The following is a 14,544-nucleotide window of genomic DNA, read 5'->3' on the forward strand; positions in this document are numbered from 1 at the left end:
TTATACTTCACATATTTTTGCAGTTACAAAAATAATTGGGTGCAAGTGAACAATTTATCTTACTTTAAATTTTAGTTAGAGACATGACCCAATAAGTATTGCAAGATTCTCTGAGAATTTCATACTATGGAAATTTTATAAAACCTATAATGGCAGAAGACAGACATTAAGGCCCAAAATTGCAGCTTAGCCTGAGGATGACCTTTATGAAGCCTAGTAATGAAAAAAGATATTTCTGAAAATATGATGCCTTGGATGACAAATGGAATTTTCTTTTCTACAGGATACAAGAAAAATTATTTTCACTGTTTACAATGCAAGAATCCAAAGCATATACAGTGTAATATTGCATGCATTGGTGCCATGCTGAAGAAAGAATTTCTATTTTGAGAAACTTAGTGTTGCCCAAAATACAGAAACAAATTAACATAAGATAACATTTAAAGTTCATTTCAACAATATAGCTATTATTATATCTAACTTTGAATTTTTATCTATATATATATATATATATAAATACTGCTGACAAGTGCTCAGTCATGCCCAACTCTGCAACCCCATGAACTGTAGCCCACCAGGCTACTCTGTCCATGGGATTTTTCCAGGCAAGAATACTGAAGTGGGTTGCCATTTCCTTCTCCAGGGAATCTTCCCAACCCAGGGACTGAACCCACATCTCTGGCATCTGCAGCATTGGGAGGTGGATTCTTTACTGCTAGTCCACCCAGGAAGCCCCAAATGTTATTTTAAATGGCAAATAATATCTCCTTAAAATGCATTTCTGTGATTTGTTAAATGAAGGTAAAAGATATTAACCGATACATGGACTCGACCATCAAAAAGTGCATTGATTATGCTAAAATCATTGTATCAATTTGTACTACTCTAGTTAAAAAAAACTAATTATAGAGAAATATTTAAACCCATATTTTAAAATATTGCATTTAAAACTCCAGATGCAATTTTATTGCCATATTATTTATAAAATTTATCTTATTACATGTTTTGACAGAATCATAACCTCAAAGTTTTAATACATCTGGGTATTCATTACTCACCCACTGTATTTTTCATACCTATTGTTCAACTTAGAATGAGAAACATTACTCTTAGGGTAGATTCTTTTACCTTTGGACAAGAATAAAAATTCTTTAAACTAAGCTAGAATCAGCTTATCAGTATTAATAGCCATTGCTTTTAGATTTTCCCCATATAAATGCATTCAGTTCAGTTGCTCAGTCGTGTCCGATTCTTTGCAACCCCATGAACCACAGTACACCAGGCCTCCCTGTCCATCACCAACTCCCAGAGTTCACCCAAACCCATGTCCATCGAGTTGGTGATGCCATCCAACCATCTCATCCTCTGTCGTCCCCTTCTCCTGCCCTCAATCTTTCCCAGCATCAGGGTCTTTTCAAATGAGTAAGCTCTTCACATCAGGTGGCCAAAGTATTGGAGTTTCAACTTCAACATCAGTCCTTCCAATGAACACCCAGGACTGATCTCCTTTAGGATGGACTGCTTGGATCTCCTTGCAGGCCAAGGGACTCTCAAGGGTCTCCTCCAACACCACAGTTCAAAAGCATCAATTCTTCTGTGCTCAGCTTTCTTTATGGTCCAACTCTCACATCCATACATGACCATTGGAAAAACCATAGCCTTGACTAGACGGACATTTGTTGGCAAAGTAATGTCTCTGCTTTTTAATATGCTGTCTAGGTTGGTCATAACTTTCCTTCCGAGGAGTAAGCATCTTTTAATTTCATGGCTGCAATCACGATCTGTGGTGATTTTGGAGCCCAGAAAAATAAAGTCAGCCACTGTTTCCACTATTTCCCCATCTATTTGCCATTGGTGTCATATAACTTTGTTATTTTTTTCATCCCAACATATTTACTGCACATAGGAACCAAACTCTAAGCATTTTAAAGATAAGGTAGGCCTAGAACTTCACCTCTAGAAATTTAAAATTATTATAGCCAATTAATAGTTAACTCTACATATTTTCCTTCTCAGTTTCTCATTAAGTATCTTGATCAAGTCTTTTTGAGTGAGGAAATGGCAGCCCACTCCAGTATTCCTGCCTGGAAAATTCCATGGACAGGGTAGCTTCATGGGCTACAGTCCATGGAGTTGCAAAGAGGGGGACACAACTGAGTACACATGCACACACAATAAATAATTATAATCCTGTCCCCAATTAGCTTATTAGTACTTCGTTACATTTCCCTCTCTAGTGTCATCGTATCTTTTCTCTTGTTTCCTTCTTTCCTTCCTCCCTCCCTTCCTTCCTTTCTTCTTCATCCGACTTCTTTTTCCCTACCTTCTTCTGCCTAGTGATCACTGTTCATCAGTATGAACTAATTCATTTCATTTGTCATTTCATTTTCTTCATTAATTGTGCAATGGTACCGATTTTTCAATTATTTTCAATCAAGGTGTGGTTGTTCTTTTATTTTTTAAAAATTCTCTGAACTTACCGAGTTAAAAACATTTTATATGTTAAAAATATAGAAAAACTGTACTATGAGGGGATATAAGGGAGATCAACCCTGATTATTCACCCCAAGGACTGATACTGAAGGTGAAGCTCTAGTATTTTGTTCAAGAGATGTTGAACAAATGACTCAATGAAAAAGTCCCTGAAACTGAGAAAGATTGAGGGCAGAAGGAGAAGAGGGCATCCCAGGATGAGATGGCTGGATGGTATCACCGATTCAGTGAAAATAAACTTGGGCAAACTCTGGAAGATGGTGACGGATGTAGGTGGGTGGGCAGGGGCAGGGAGGGGGGCGTGCTGGCATACTGCAGTCCACGGGGTTGCAAAGAGTTGGACATGACTGGGCAACTGAACAGCAGTAGTCTCATTTGTATCAACATAATTACATTTACATCCTTCAAATTAAGGAATACAAATGAATTAAACTCCATTCCTGCACATTTGCAGTAGTATATAAGAAATTAATCTGATGACAATAGTAACCTTGTAATTTGAGCTCCATTTTCAATTGATTGTTTATGGTGGTCAAGAAAACCCATTATAAAAAGAACTTGATGTTTAAAAAGCAATGAACATTATGTATATTCAAGTAATTGACTGATGAAATGTAATTCTCTTTTATTGCTTAATACACTTGGCATTTTCTTAGTAAGTTTGTGCAAAAACCACATTTCTGACTGCAATTATCAGTGAAAGCTTGAAACTTCAGAATTGACTAAAGAGAGAATTTAGGGAAAAAATATATGGAAATAGAAAAGTGCCCATGCCCTTGAACTGTGGCAACAGATGGAGGAAGAGTCAAAATGTGCTAATATTGGAATATGTTAATCCTTTGAATACCACTTAGATAGGATTTTCCATTGCGGCTGATCAGCACAATGGCTTCAGGAAGACCATCCTGATGAGACTGCTATTTAACTGCATGCTCCAAATTGCATCCTACATAAAATTCTTTCTCTATTCTTAGGTTCAGATCAATTTGATTTGATAATGCGCTGCACATAACTTTGCACATTTCTGCTAATCCCTCTGCAGAAAGTAGGGGAGACTGGAATATCTCAATAAATAACTGGCCTTTTCAGTGAAAAAATAAAAAGAATTTGCAGTTTAAGATGTCTTAAATTTTAGAAAAAAAAGTAAGTCTATATTAAAATAAATGAATAATTTACAGTGTATAAAATAAATAGCTTTGGAGAATAGCAAAATTGGTTTGCTCTTCTTTTCTTAGAGGACACAGAGGAATGAGTAAGTGTCATCCTCAAGGGAAAGCACTCGGTTGAGGTCTCCTGTGACATAAAACTTTTCCTTTGGGATGTGGGAAACATAAGTAAAGAAGGGGAAATTATTTATGGGTCTGGTGTAAAGGGAGTTTTACCTTTCACTTGGTAAATAGCTGTATTTTGACATTTGTTAGAAAAGAGAAAAGTTACTAGTCTTGCAGGGTTGTGAAGTTGCTTCTGAGTGTTCCTGCTCTGTCCAACGACATATCCTCCTTTGGAGTCACTAGCCCAAGCGAAGTTAAACACAATAAAAAGCATGTTTGATCTTAAGAGGAGACTTTGAGATACTTGATATATTTGATATACTTTCTCCCCTGTCTGTTACACCTCATACTTCTATGACTCTAAATGTATTTTTAATGCATTACATATAAACTAGCATCCTAACATTGAGTGCCCAGCATCTTCCTCTTTAGTAAGGACAAAAATATCACTTTCATTGCATAATCTTCAGGGAATAAAACCTCAAAGGAATATATTTGGTTGGTAGAAAAATGTAAAGTTCAGTAGCATTGCTTGTTAGACAGTAAGTAACCAATCATTTTTTATTATGTCATTTTTGGAATTACTAATACATAAATGCTAGTAAAGTAATGCTTAAAATTCTCCAAGCCAGGCTTCAGCAATACGTGAACTGTGAACTTCCAGATGTTCAAGTTGGTTTTAGAAAAGGCAGAGGAATCAGAGATCAAATTGCCAACATCCGATGGATCATTGAAAAAGCAAAAGAGTTCCAGAAAAACATCTATTTCTGCTTTATGGACTATGCCAAAGCCTTTGACGGTGTGGATCACAATAAACTGTGGAAAATTCTGAAAGAGATGGGAATATCAGATCACCTGATTGGCCTCTTGAGAAACCTGTATGCAGGTCAGGAAACAACAGTTAGAACTGGAAATGGGACAACAGATGGTCCCAAATAGGAAAAGGAGTATGTCAAGGCTGTATGTTGTCACCCTGCTTATTTAACTTATATGCAGAGTACATCATGGGATGTACATGGGGCTGGAGGAAGCACAAGCTGGAATCAAGATTGCCAGGAGAAATATCAACAACCTCAGATATGCAGATGACACCACCCTTATGGCCGAAAGTGAAGAAGAACTAAAGGGCCTCTTGATAAAAGTGAAAGAGGAGAGTGAAAATGTTGGCTTAAAGCTCAACATTCAGAAAACTAAGATCATGGCATCTGGTCCCATCACTGCATGGGAAATAGATGGGGAAACAGTGGAAACAGTGTCAGACTTTATTTTTCTGGGCTCCAAAATCACTGCAGATGGTCATTGCAGCCATGAAATTAAAAGACACTTACTCCTTGGAAGTAAAGTTATGACCAACCTAGACAGCGTATTGAAAAGCAGAGACATTACTTTGTCAACAAAGGTCTGTCTAGTCAATGCTATGGTTTTTCCAATGGTCATGTATGGATGTGAGAGTTGGACTATAAAGAAAGCTGAGCACCGAAGAATTGATGTTTATGAAGTGTGGTGTTGAAGAAGATGGTTGAGAGTCCCCTTGCACTGCAAGGAGATCCAAGCAGTCCATCCTAAAGGAGATCAGTCCTGGGTGTTCATTGGAAGGACTGATGCTGAAGCTGAAACTCCAAATCTTTGGCCACCTGATGCGAAGAGTTGACTCATTTGTAAAGACCCTGATGCTGGGAAAGATTGAGGGCAGGAAGAGAAGGGGATGATAGAGGATGAGATGGTTGGATGGCATCACCGACCCAAAGGACATGGGTTTGGGTGAACTCCAGGGGTTGGTGATGGGCAGGGAGGCCTGGCGTACTGTGGTTTATGGGGTCACAAAGAGTCGGACATGACTGAGCGACTGAACTGAACTGAATACACAAACATGTGTCTAATTCCAAAATGAAGTATATGTCAAACTTTCCTCTGATTAGCAGTAAAGTCACTGATCTTGAAATATGTGTATAGTAATACCAAAACTCCTTGGAAAATCATGCTATTTCTGGTCTTTGAGAAATAATGGGATAATTTTATTACAATTTTTAGAATACAAATATTCTAGTGTGGTACTCCTTGAAGTAAAATTATCCCACTCCTTCTGTACCTTCCACTCTCCTCTGCAAGGCCCACATTTGACTGATATTTGGCATTCTGCTAAGAAGTCTGACTACCACTTAATTGTTAGCACTTAAGAGTTGAAGTAGCTCTGTGAAACATCTGTTTTTGTGTTTTGTTAACAGTCATTGTGGAACTCAAGATTTCGATAGAGAATGCTTCACTCTCACATTAGAGACAGGCTTTAATGATTGTTGTCATTCAGATTTTCTTTAAGAATGTTTTGCATAATTTTGTGATAGTAAATAGCTGCCTTTTCAGAGTCTATTTTCAAGGTATTGTTCTCTTGTCTTCAACTAGTTTGCCCTCAGCTAATCTGTGTAGCAGTTGGATTTTTTAAATTTATTTATTTTTTATTGAAGAATAATTGCTTTACAGAATTTGGCTGTATTATGTCAAACCTCAACATGAATCAGCCATACGTATACATATATTCCCTCCCTTTTGAATCTCCTTTCCATTTCCCTCCCCACCCCACCCCTCTAGGTAGCAGCTGGATTTGATAGGCCCTTTCTGTCAGCCTCAGCTTCTCTTTCTGTGTTTAGGCTCCTCAAGGCAGCATTCTAATTGGTCTCTCTTGCTTGTAGCTATCCCACATTGACAGTGTTTTGCAACTTTTATATTCCTATGATAAAATAGACCCTTTGTGTCCCTGTCTCTTGGTGACATTTTGATGCTAATGTGAGGCTAGGTGATAATAAGAATTGAATAATGGAACATACTGCATACTTCCCAGATAATAAGCTGTATTTAACAAGGGCTTTCTGAGGGCAGCACCTAAAGTTGTGACTGATGACTTATGGCTGGTCAATATAGGAGATATTTGTGTTCCGGTAAGAAACATTTATATTCTGTTTAAGTCACAACATGTTGGCAGCTACTCTGCCCATTCCATTGTTAGCATTCCCTCTGAATGCTTAAAGCACTTGGAAGCAGTTTCCACTAATTTTAGAAATTTAAAAAACACACACATATCTTAGTGGTTCCATTTATATTCAGAAAAATATATTCCTCCTTTTAAAAAAGGAAATTTTCATGTCAAGTATTGCAGCAAAACTTTTCTGAGTTTCCATTGAAGTAAACTGACAGTATAGCCTAAAAGCCAAGAGGAGTCTTGGCCACAACAGAAATAGTCCACCTAACAATATGACATATATTAAATATTATTATTAAAATATATATTTTTCAAGTTGATAAAAAAGGATAAATGATTTACCACAGAATACAGAGACCTGTATTCTAGTCCTAATTTCATAAACTAACATGACCTTCAATAATCAATTGCTGGACATGCACTTCCTCTTCTCATTTTTAATCTAAATTGACTTTACCAACTGGTTTCTAAGATTCCTTTTACAATGAAAATTCTATGTCTTTTTTGTGAATTGGTGAATAATCAGAAAACTAGACTGATAGCTTCGAAAGCTGAAGAGTCAGTGATGGCTCCTGCCTTTCGATCATCAGAATTTAAAAGTTTGCACTTGTTAACATTAGAAGATGTAAAGGGAGTCAAATGCAAAAATAGCCCATATTACCAGCTTCTGTCCATTCCCACTAAAGAAGTTAATACAGAAAAGGTGGAAAATTCACTTTTGTCCTTTTCTTTTTTACTTATGAGTACTAACTAAAGTCATATGTGGGTTCAAAGAATACAGAGAATATTTAGGAGAAAATCAAACATTTAGTTAGTTAAAATCAAGAGACAGCCTTACTGTGGCAGGCCCTAATGCCAGCTGCGTGGTTCTACAGCAAAGCCAGGAACAGGGACAGATCTGGGAAACAATCACAATCACAGAAGGGGACTAAGGGAACCCAGCCAAAATCAAATTACTGAAAGGGCAGTTGGGCCCCTGAAAAATAATTTACAATGAGGTGGTAGAAAATGGGGCCAGGACTGGACTCTGCAATAAGGTCTCAAAGGAGCATCACTGCCAGTCCTGCACCTGCCTACCCCTAGTCATCCTGCAAGCACATCAATTCCCAAAGGAGAGGATCTGTGAGCAAGTCCAAAAGTCATCACCCTACACTGCAGTTGCAAGCCAGCCACTCCTAGCAAGGGGGATCTTAGGTGATGAAGCAGAGGAAGGAAGGAGCGTCTTCCCTGGCACTTCAAAGAAATACTTCCTGACAATAGCTAGGTGGGAAAAAAATATCAGAGTTGGTGTCATACCTATACTAACTGTAGGGCTGGGCTGTCCATTATGGTTGTTTCTGAGACTCTGGTTTCAATAGCTAAAGCAACAGTACTGCCAGCATGAGTAAATATAATAAAAAGTTATACCTGTTGTGTATCAGGATTCGGGACCTGGTTAGGGATAGTGTTGACAGCAAGAATTATTTCGCTACGGGGATGACACATATCAGAGGCTCACTCCAAGGAAATTAATTTGGAAACTCAGTTTGCTACTTTCATCACCTTGCACTCCCTACTGCCTGACCACATCCCTGAAAACTCCTCACCTAACATCAAGCAAATATGACACAGAAGGGCATGTGCTTCACCCCTCTACTAATGCCCTGGGCTTCCCTGGTGCCTCAGAGGTAAAGAATCCACCTGCCAAGGCAGGGGACGCAGGTTTGCTCCCTGGGTCGGGAAGATCCCCTGGAGAAGGAAATGGCAACCCATTCCAGTATTCTTGCCTGGGAAATCTCATGGCCAGAAGAGCCTGGTGGCCATAGTCCAAGTGGTTGCAAGGAGTCAGACACAACTTAGCGACTAAACAAATACAAAAGTACTACTGCCCTTCATGGCCCCTCCCTATCAACCATTTAGCCAGTGGCAAAGGATTCAGGGCCTTCTGTGGGCAGAAATGAGATCTGCTCTCTTAGCTGATGGGGTAGATGACCAGAACTGACTCCAGACATCTAGTGGTGAATCTCAAGCAGGTTTTACATGCCTTCACTTTTACGACAGTTTGGATAAATGTGGAATTCTAGTCTTGAAATCGTTTTCCCTCAGATTAATATTTTTTTCTCCACTGTTTTCTTATACCCAGTGTTATAGCTGAAATCATGAAAACTAAGAAAATGTGAAGGAACCCTGATTACAGAGATGACAATATACACTGGCATCACTGATGCTGCTACATTCTCATTATGCATGAAGAGTCTATAGTTATCCAGTTACTCAAACATACAAAAATCAACATAACATCATCATAGTGTGTAAGCTGCAACATGGTTTAAACAGATTATTTGTTACCTGGAGTGAGACATACTCTAGGTATGTCTGGAGTTGAGGCTGATTTAGGATAGGCTATAGACTGAGGCTGAACACAGAGACTTGGGTATATGGGAGAGCCCACAGGAAAAGTAAAACTAAGAAAGTATGTGACTCTCATGAAAAATAGAACAACTACTTTCTATCATTCTTGATATTGTTCACTGACCTGATTGCCTCCAGTTTCAACAAAATATCTCATAATTACAAAGACCTAAACTGGCCTCAATACCAAGTAAGGTTTTCATAAAGAACCTATGCCACTTGGTCATGCAAGATATGTGTGTCTGCAGGATTTCATCTTCTTTAGAGCTTCTGCTAAATTACATGCCTATAGAAGCCATAGTGGAGAAGGAAATGGCAACCCACTCCAGTATTCTTGCCTAGAGAATCCTGTGGACAGAGGAGACTGGTGGGCTGCCGTCTATGGGGTCGCACAGAGTTGGAGATAACTGAAGTGACTTAGCAGCAGAAGCCATAGAGGATATTAAGTATCTCTGTAAACAGTTTCTCTCCATCCATACACATGAAAGTATTAAGGACCAGCATTTGGAACAGTTGACATATGAAGTTAAAATACCAGAATCTCAGCCTCCTCTTGGCATCATCTTTTGTGTCCATTGGCATCCTCCACCCTTCAAACTATCTAACAGCTCCTTCATAATAACTTGGTCTGATATATGTCATTAACCTATTCAATTTGACTTGAATCTATTTGGATCATTTATTTTCAAGGAAATTTGTGTATTTATACTTTTAATTCATGATTATGAAATAAGAGAAATGTCAACATTAATAGTTGCATTTTAGGAAGGTGGATGAGCTTTCTTCTTGACCTGAAAACATAAAATACAAGATGTGACAGTGAAGCTTTGGCACTTTAATAAATACTGTGTTGAAGTTGAGAGTGAGAAGAAACCAGCATTATGTATCTGTGTCCCAATACCCACCTCAATTATTCACCTATAGTTGACAGTTCTTGAAAACAGTTAATAGAGGTTAATTATTTTAGGAGTTGCTGAGATATAGAACAATGTACTGGACATGTCATTTGTAAGAATGGAGAAAGTAAATGATCACACTTACACAGAGTTTAGATACAGTGAAAGTCAGGTGGAGATATGGGATAAAATATATGCAAAGAAGTATAGATTCAAGAGAAAATTGTATAGTAATCCATGTAAAAGTAATAACTGGATGATGAAAGTGAATAACGTCCCTGAGGGAAGGAATCTGGAGGAAAAAACTAAAAAGTAAGTAACGACCTAACGAGCAGCAGCTATACAAGGAAGGCAATCTTCTGGACAACAGTAAGACATTGGGTGAGTCTGGCTTCACCAGCCAGACAGCACAGCCTCAGGCCCCAGTAACTGCAAGGCTAGTCTTCAGGGCAGATGAATCATTTGAGGCCCTGTGCATCGAACCTTTCTCCAGTCCAGATGTGATGAAGCCATAGGACTCAGGAAGCAGTGTCAATGAACAAGCTGTGCCGTGAAAGCCCCTCCCCCTCCCCCCTACTGCCCCTCCCCCACAACTGCCACCACCCCCCCATAATAGAGATTTGCGTGTCAAAAAAAAAAAAAAGTCATGTAGAATGTCCACAATGATGACGTGAAAGGAAATAAAGGAGCCAATCAAACAGGCAGAACAACCACAGAGGTAGGAGGACAGGAGTGGAGGCCAGAGGAGCCAAAAGAGCACGGTGCATCAAGAATGAAGAAGCAGAAGGGAGAACAAAGGGAGAGAAAAGGGAAATTTTTGACAGTGAAGAAAGTGGAATAATAAAGGAAAAGAAATGGAAGATAATTAATATGCCAATTTACATGAATTGCTTTCTTTGTAAATGGTTAGTTTGGGCCTGGTATGTTACAGGCACACACTCTGAATGTCAGATGGACTACTTTAATTAATGAATAATATAATGAATGGAACTGAGTTGTCAAACAATTAATTAACGTAAAGTCCCAATAGAGGTTGGATGACAAAGTTTTCAGAGAACCTATGTGCCACTATGTCGTGACATTCACCAGCAACACTCAACAGTTTAAAATCAATCAAAAAGAACTCTATGAGTACTATAAGACCTGAAAAGAAGAAATAATAATTTCTAGGCATAATAATTTTCTAGGCATCAGATAGACTAATGACCAGGCTGACCATAAACCACAGGCCAGAGAAGAAAATGCATAAGACCCGTCCCCTCCAAAAAAAGGGAAGATAATGAGCAATCATAAGATAAACTGACTATTCTCTGATATTACTCTAAAGTTCTGTACACATCCATTGAGGACTTGATGTACTCACCTTCCTCTCCTCTTAACATTAGCTACCCACAGCCAGTGACTCACCTTCACAGGTCTTGCCCCTTGTTCACCCTGCTCTCATGCCAACATCTACCGGCCACAGAGAAGGCTGACATCTCATTGAGTTGAGGAAAACTGAAAATCTGCAGTCCTAGAAGACAGAAAGCTTGGCTCACTGATTTACTCATTATAGATTTTATTTCTGTCCTTCCCACCTACCTGTTTTGTCAAGGGAACTGAAGGAGCAACGTAGTTAAAGATTCAGATAGAGAAGTTCTCCCCATATTAACTGGCTCCTCGCAGGATCATCCTGGTCACACACAAACAACTGCATGAAACAGCAAGCACAGCAGTTAATTCCAGCCCCAGGAGCAGGTGACCACGTCACGCTTCAGAGATGTGGAGTTGCCAGATTGAGATTGTTCAGCATGGGGAATTATTGTCTATGGTTGTTTTGGTTTTCTGAAGATAGCCAAGCAGAGAAGCTGTTAATGAGGAGAAATAAGGGGTATCTGATTTTCTTAAGAGGCTTTTTGCCATTTTGTAGAGCTACTTTCCCAGGGATGGCAGAGCCTGATGGGCTGCCATCTATGCGGTCACACAGAGTCGGACACAACTGATGTGACTTAGCAGCAGCAGCAGCAGAGCTACTTTAAATTTAGTTTTTATTTTATGATGGTGAAAGGTGAACTCCAGAGCAGTATTATAAAGTTGTCCCTTTAAATTTTAATAATTTAATCACTTCTGTGTTGATTACTATAGTAATATTCAACTTGAAAAGAAGTGAAAGTGAAAGTCGCTCAGTCGTGTCCAACTCTTTGTGACCCCAAGGACTATACAGTCCATGGAATTCTCCAGGCCAGAATACTGGAATGGTTAGCCTATCCCTTCTCCAGGGGATCTTCCCAACCCAGGTCTCCTGCATTGCAGCAAATTCTTTACAAGCTGAGCCACAAGGGAAGCCCAATATTCAACTTAAACATAGAATATATTTTTTAAAAGTGTATAGAAAAATATATGAGGATAAAGCTATACAATATTCCATGAATAAAAGTAGAGATTATATAGTAAATTAGATGCAAAGTCACTTTGAAAATAACACTCTACATACAGATTCAAGGCATAATCCCAATCATTTAAGAAAGGTATAAACAGAAAAAGAAACTTGCCTATCATGACCTCTAGTGTTATATGAGCAGCACACTACATTAGTGGCTGAGAATCCATTTAGAAGCTACAAAATTGCATTCACTGGTTAATTCAACACATGTTACACACTTTGTGGAAAGCACTCTGCCAGATATTGGAATTTAATTTAAAAAAAAAGATATGAATTATTTAAAATCCTATACTCTTTCATTGATTACATTATACATATCCTTTCATTTTTATAAGAACATCATTATGGTTTTAATAATTTTTTAAACTATTAGTTAAAATGTTAATTTTTTAGACATAAATATATATGTGTGCCATATGGATATGTGTACAATATATGAAGTGTGAAAGCATGTATTTAATAGAGAAGTCACCCTCATTTTGGCACATAAAGCTTGTTTCCTACATTGCTTTTTGTTTATAATAAACATCCTGGAAACTATTTTTGCTTACTTCAGCAGTAATCCGTTAGGTTAATTTCCAGGAGAATTGATGCGTGGAGCCATTTCAAAGGTTTTGCTGTTTATTGTCAAAGTGTGTCACAGAAATCTTACATCACTTTATTTGCCAGTCAGCAATACAAGTGATTTTTCATTTTTTTCTACCTTTGCCAACAGTGAGTGTTATCACTTATAAAATTCTTAAAGATCTTATCATTAAGGAGTGGTGGCTTATTAACATTTTAATTTTTGTTTCTTGCTTTACTAATGAGCTTCAAAATGTCTACATATATTTGTTAGCTATTTACATTTATTCTTTTAGGTACTGCTCACATATATCCTTTTACATATCCTTTTCAATTTCCTTCTCCAGGGGATCTTCCTGACCCAGGGATCAAACCTGCATATCCTGCATAGCAGGTAGATTCTTTACCTCTGAGCCACTAGGGAACCCTACTTGAGTAGAAAAGCTAGCAGATTACCTCCATTTGCTCTCTTTGCTTATCAACAGTGAGGGTAAAAGCATTTTCAACATATGTCCCCAGAGGAAGAATAAACTGTACAAATATTACTTCTTTGTTCTAATAGAGACAGACATTGTTCTCAAGTGTTGGTAGCACATTTTGATAGTTCTCCCTTTTCTCTATTTGAATATGCACTTTATCAATGAGATATCAGAAATAAATACAAAACCAACATGAGAGCAATACACTCTGTTAGGACAGATGTGCATAAAAGAAATACTTGTAGAGTATTGCTGTGTTCTCTAATTCTACTCAAAATATACTGAAGGAACAATGCTTTATTTTCTCAGAACCTTTTCCTATGGAGAAATTACTAGGAACAGCTTGCAGTGAACATTAAAGATTAGAAGAGATCTATAAATGTAAAGGATCCATCCTAACTCCCTATTTTCTTCTTCAACATTGGTTTCTATGTGCTGCAATTCTATAGGAGTTTTTTTGATCATGTTCTCTATATTTTGATTTAGTTGCAGATTTAGTTGAGCACTTAGAGATCATGTAGTTCAACCTCCTCATTTTACACATGAGAAAACAGAGACCTTAGAGGTTAAGTGATTTGCCCAAGGTCACACAGCTAGTTAGTGACATGGTAGAAACCAAAATACAGGACTCCTGATTCCCAATCAACCTTTCCACTTTACTATGATGACTTTCTGAAATAGTACAAGACCTTAAATTAACCTACTATAATAGTTAACTTTCTTAAGGCTAGTGGGAATTCCTGCCAAGCAAGTGGAAAATTATATTGATTTAACTTGTTTCATGCTTTGAGGTTACCTGTAGGTTTGTTTGTTTGTTTGTTTTTCTTCATAAAAACAAAAAGCCATAATCATCATCAAGTCAAACCTGTGGCCTAGAAAAAAATTTGCAAATTTCTTCACAATACTCAACAATTGCTTTATAAATTCATAAGTTTTTAAAATTTGTTTTTACATTATTTTGAATGGAACTGCACATTACATCATGTGGGTAGTTCATTATTGTTAAATGCAGCCAAGGCTGTGTGTCAGTTTTAAGGCCTTTCCTTGGCCTCTC

The 14,544-nt window shown here is 37.9% G+C and overlaps 1 long non-coding RNA gene across 1 annotated transcript in view; it reads right to left on the reverse strand.

The window, feature by feature from the left end:
- The window catches only part of LOC122443368, a 331,554-nt gene extending 319,873 nt beyond the window's left edge, over positions 1-11,681 (reverse strand). Inside the window, exon 1 of the long non-coding RNA XR_006269994.1 lies at positions 11,607-11,681. This is a non-coding gene — a long non-coding RNA (uncharacterized LOC122443368). The remainder of the gene's footprint in view (positions 1-11,606) is intronic.
- Between the last annotated feature and the right edge of the window lie 2,863 nt (positions 11,682-14,544).

The sequence above is a fragment of the Cervus canadensis genome, chromosome 6, assembly GCF_019320065.1.
Source record: "Cervus canadensis isolate Bull #8, Minnesota chromosome 6, ASM1932006v1, whole genome shotgun sequence".
Classification (NCBI taxonomy): domain Eukaryota; kingdom Metazoa; phylum Chordata; class Mammalia; order Artiodactyla; family Cervidae; genus Cervus; species Cervus canadensis.